Genomic DNA, 6042 nt, shown 5'->3' on the forward strand with positions numbered 1-6042 from the left:
AACATCCCGGGGCTATGTGTTTTTCAGACGGGCAAAAAGTAAGCCCATGTGCGTTGTTCACTCTCTTGACTTGAACATGCGTGTGTGTGTGTGTGTGTGTACGGCTCGCGCTTATATTCACCGTTCGGGCGGGCCAAGTAATAAAAAAATAACATTCCAATCAATCGCGGGTGGATGAGAGACAAATCATTGTGTTTGTTTGATAAAGACATTTTGCAAGCCTTGTGGGCGATTCATTCCGGTTGAGGTTTCCCCACACGCTTTCACTGACAGGGGAGCAGAAGCTCATTAAATATGCACATCTTATCCAATCCTAGCCGTGGGCGTTTACTTCCAAGTCTTCAGTGCGGCACGGCCATTAAAACCGAGCGTTTCTTGAGAGAGCCTCATTACTTATTAATTATGATGTTTTTGAATGTAAAAACCATGTAGACGTCATAAGTTGACCTCAGACAACAGTATATATATATATATATAAATATAAAAGCCAGTTCATGACCCCTTTAAGATCTGGGGTGTGTAAACTTTTTGAATTAGATGAACAGGGTAAATTGTACTTATTTTGTCTTCTGGGAAACATGTAGTTATTCTGAAGGGGAGTACTTAATGAAAAAAATTAATCTTTAAACAAAAAAAATAACAATTTACACATCATCCTGTTCAAAAGTGTTCACCCCCTGCTCTTAATGCATTGTGTTTCATGGAAGCTTTCCCCCAATAAATATAAAAATAAACTCACAATTGTGTGTTATGAACTGAGAATAAAAAGTCGCAATTACATTTTTCATAATTGGACATAATAACTTGCAATTGCAAGTTTATATCTCACAATTCTCAGAAAAGAAGTCAGAATTTGAGATTTGACTAGATATAATTTTGCAATTTGTGAGATAAAAAGTCGCAATTACCTAAACAAATGACTTAAAGGGTTAGTTCACCCAAAAATGAAAATTCTGTTAATTACTTACCCTCATGTCGTTCGACACCCGCAAGATCTCCGTTCATCTTCGGAACAGAAATGAAGATATTTTAGTTGAAATCTGATGGCTCTGAAAGGCCTCCATTGGCACAATGCACGGTACACTCTCAAGACCCATAAAAGGTACTAAAGACGTCGTTACAAAGTCCATCTCACTACAGTGGTTCTAAAATAACTTTATGAATCGGCGATAATAGTTTTTGTGCACAAAAAAAACCCTAAATAACGACTTACATAGGGATGACGATTTCAAAACAAGGCATCATGAAGCTTCGAAGCGTTATGAATCAGCGAGTCGATTCAGCGGTTTGAATCGCCAAATTTCAGCAGTTTCATGAGTCCGAATCATCATTCGGCTCGCTGATTCATAAGGCTTCGAAGCTTCATGATGCCTTGTTTTGAAATCGTCATCACTATGTAAGTCGTTATTTAGGGTTTTTTTGCGCACAAAAACTATTATCGCTGATTCATAAAGTTATTTTAGAACCACTGTAGTGAGATGGACTTTGTAACGACGTCTTTAGTACCTTTTAAGGGTCTTGAGAGTGTAAAGTGCCATTGTGCCAATGGAGGCCTTTCAGGGCCATCAGATTTCAACTAAAATATCTTCATTTCTGTTCCGAAGATGAACGGAGGTCTTGCGGGTGTCGAACGACATGAGGGTAAGTCATTAATGACAGAATTTTCATTTTTGGGTGAACTAACCCTTTAGCATGAAACATGAAAACAGAGGTGGATCATCCATGTAATGACAGACAGTTACTAAACATGCTAAGACAGAAAGATTCAAGGATATGTACATTTCTGTATGTGGAAATTTGTATAAATGCAGTCATTTTGGGTATGCAACTTATGAGCAGAAATGCAGCTTAGGATGCTTTTGCAGACTGTCTGAGAATCACCAATTGCTGTTTAAATGAATTGCCTGTTACAGTTTACATTAATGTATAAATGAAATAAATGACTTTAACATTTAAAGTAATCACTTTGGTAATCTAAAATACTTTTCGGATGTAACTGTGATTTGATCACCACCCATTTAAAATGTAACTGTTATAAAATACAGTTACTCAAATGTTGTATTTTAAATACGTAACTAAGTAACATTTTGCTGCTCCCCAACCCTGCTTTAAGGTCCCATTAATGTGAAGTCAAAATGGACATTACCTGACATGAACTTCCTTTTTTAAAACTGCTCTTTTGAATCGTGTAATTTGAGAGGTTGTTGAGACAAAAGGTCAAAGGCTGAGCTCAGAAAGTGCCACATTATTCTCTCTATCCCAAAGGAGGAATTGTGTAACCATGTGTATGCAAAAATGATATTACCCCAAAAAGATTTTTTCATTACTTACTTACCCTCAAGTTGTTTCAACCCTTTATGGATTTCTTTCTACTGTAGACAACAAAAGAAGATATTTTAAAGAATGTTGGTAACCAGAAAGTTGACATACAGGTTTGGAACGACATGAGGGTGAGCAAATGATGGGTGATCCCTTTAAGACATGATATATGAAGTGTTTACAGTCTGTGTAGATATTCTCTATTATAGAGCACTTTCTGACAGAGGTTCTCTATTTATATAAACAATGATATTATGCAATCTATTCAATGCTATACTATTCTATTCTAGTCATAGAGATCTCTGGTAAAATTGTACCCAAAGCAGATTTATTGGCAGATGGTTAGACATAAGGCATATTATTGTGAAATATAAAGTGACAACTGATATTTATTTGCATTTTATGCCAGTTTTATATCAGTTTTCTGCTGTTATAATGATCTCAATCATTTACATTACAAGCTTTTAGAATCTCATCTTACTTTTCAGCCATATAAATAACAGCATCTGCACCAAATTGCATATTGTTGCTCAGTTTCTTAATATAATTGAGATGTTTTTTCCTTGAGTATGAGCTCCATATTCTCCTACAGTATATCATACTACAGAATATAAGCAATGAAATCCTGATGTATCAAATATAATACTCAACAAAAAAATAATAAAAGAGAACCTGTTTTAAAGATTGAATAAACAGTTCCACTGTTTTTATTTCAAATGTCAGGCTCATATGCCTGCAGGGGGCGCTTTGTGACTTCATACTGTAGTAAAGGTGAAATGCCTCCTGACTGCACAAAAATTTGAGTTTAAATGCATTTTAGTCACAGTGTAATCCATCTGTTATCATTTGTATACTCTAAATGTTAAGATGCAATGTTATGGCTTAATAATGTTGATTTCTTTGCATACAAATATATAAAAAATCTGCTTTGTTATACAACAAAATAACAAATGAATATAAATATTCACTCTATATTTACTTCTTATATGAGAGGAAATGAACTTCTTTCACACTATCATGATTTCACACAAAAACACCTAAACTGTGTCTTGTAATCTCTGTTGCATCAAATTACCTCTTTGAAAGAGACAGAAACAACATTTAATGAATGTCACGGGCTGGTCTGAAAAATTCCACCTTTTTTCTAAGGTAGAGCTAAAAGTAGGGGGAGAATGCTAACTAACTTGTTTGTTCAGCTTTTTTAGAGCTTTAAGATTTAAGCACACAGAATATACATTATTTAATAATATCCACAAAATGTTCAACAGTAAATGCAGTCGGGTGCATTAAATTAAATTAAATCATACACTCTAAAAAATGCTGGGTTAAAAATAACCCAAGTTGGGTTGAAAATGAACTAACCCAGCAATTGGGTTGTTTTAACCCAGCGATTGGGTTGTTTTAACCCAGGAATTGGGTTGTTTTAAGCAAACATTGAACCCAACCGCTGGGTTAAAACAACCGAATTGCTGGGTTAGTCCATTTTCAACCCAACTTGTGTTATTTTGAACCCAGCATTTTTTAGAGTGTAGTTTATCAAATAAAAGTAAATCATACATTTATTTTATTATTCAAAATAATGGAAGAAACTTTGCTGAAGTGATTGTTCTGAACAAGCATTGATTAGATGTTATGCAAAATATATGACTTTAGCTATAAAGTATTTGCATCAATATATGTGCACTCTAAAAAATGCTGGGTTAAAAATAACCCAAGTTGGGTTGAAAATTGACTAACCCAGCAATTGGGTTGTTTTAACCCAGTGAATGGGTTGTTTTAACCCAGCAGTTGGGTTGAATGTTTGCTTAAAACAACCCAATTGCTGGGTAAAAACAACCCAACCGCTGGGTTAGTCCATATTCAACCCAGCATTTTTTCAGAGTGTATAATTTGACTCAAATAAAAACAGCTTTAGATGTGCAAAGAGCAGAGTACTTTTATGTAGTTTTGTCTTCAGGCAGCTGAAAAATACTTCAATATTTGATTTAACAGTCCATTTCTGTTTAAGTGCAAACGTTATATCCAACATTATTGTCCAAGTAATTAGATAGACTCCATTTAAAGCTATATCATTTTTCGCCGCTAGAGGTCACTTTGACCTCTTGACGCCTTGATTTTGCAGATCTTTTTTTTACGCTGCATTCACACAGGACGTCTGCGTTAACGCTTCTCATTTACTTTGAATGGGTGATGTCATGCGTTGCCAAACTGAATTGTGGGTTCCGTCGCTTCACTAGCGTTGCAAGTGGCAGAAGTTGAACATTTCTCAACTTTTCAAGCGCCAACGTAGGCGTCATCCAATCAGATCGTCCTATGCAAATACCCTAGAGCAGACGCTAGCCAATTGCGTTCATGCAACCCCAGAGCAGACGTGTGATTGGCTGTTGTCACTATGACGTTGTGACTCAGATATCCGCTTCTTCTGCTCATGTGTATGTGGGGTAACGCAGCGCTGTTTATCATATTAGATACATTTGAGTGTGTTGAAAGTGTTTGCTCGGCGGCTACTATGAGACACTTGTTCACACTGCAGTGAGCTAGATCGATATTAGCCATGGTACTCGCTGTAAATCAAGAAAACCAGATTTTAAAAAATAAGACTAACTGTGTTGAGCTGTATAACAATGATCTTTTTTCTGTTGATGAATGTATCCAAACAGTTGCTCACCTGTCTAATAAAACACATCATATAAAGAGTCTTTTGTGCTTCCATGGTTTCTACAAAATCAAGGGTAACACGGGTATGATGTCATTGATAGGCGACGTGTCTTAACCGTGTCCTGGTTAAAATCGCTTATTTCTCTGGATTTAAACATTCTTGGATACATTTGGGAGAATAAAAGTCAACAAAATATATAATATTGTTCTAGTGGTTTTTGGATATTTTAATCCTAAAATCTTACATATTGTGCCTTAAATAGTGGCGTATGTAATCCTTTAATCCTATTATAGGATTTTAACCTAAATGTTTTCAGTTCAACACATGAAACATTTGTGACGACTTGCCCCAACCTGACAGTTCCTCTTGTATTGAGATATATATAACCCTTGTGACAACTAGCCCCAGTCTCCCGTAAAGGAATTTAGCTTCAGGGATAGGTGTTTTTGGGGTGTTGCTGCTAGTGATAACAATCATTTCTCTATAAACATTGAGCCTTATTATCCCTGAATGAAACATCTGGATGAACGCACTATATGTTGCTCCCTATTTTGGGTGTTTGCTGTCAGTTATTAACAGTGACTCTTAAACCCAGGTGCATTATTAAAACGAGTTGCCAAGATACATGAAACAGAGCTGCTAAACAAATTCACTTGGTTACAGAGAATGCGTTAGATGGAACTTTGCACCTGGACATTTCCTGGTTATAATTTTACAAAGCTGCAAAAAAAAACAAGATCATATTTCTCATCTAGTTCAGCAACCTTGTTAATTATGAGCACAAACATATTTTTACTTGTGACTTTTTCTTCAACAAAGCCAGTGTGTGTGTGTGTGTGTGTGTGTGTGTGTGTGTGTGTGTGTGTGTGTGTGTGTGTGTGTGTGTGTGTGTGTGTGTGTGTGTGTGTGTGTGTGTGTGTGTGTGTGTGTGTGTGTGTGTGTGTGTGTGTGTGTGTGTGTGTGTGTGTGTGTGTGTGTGTGTGTGTGTGTGTGTGTGTGTTGCGCGTGTGTTTTGATTCTCAGCTGGGAGGGGTGAGTCTTATGTACACTCAAAGTTCACTCAC

This window comes from Gobio gobio (genome assembly GCF_949357685.1).
Source record: "Gobio gobio genome assembly, chromosome: 19".
Classification (NCBI taxonomy): Eukaryota; Metazoa; Chordata; class Actinopteri; order Cypriniformes; family Gobionidae; genus Gobio; species Gobio gobio.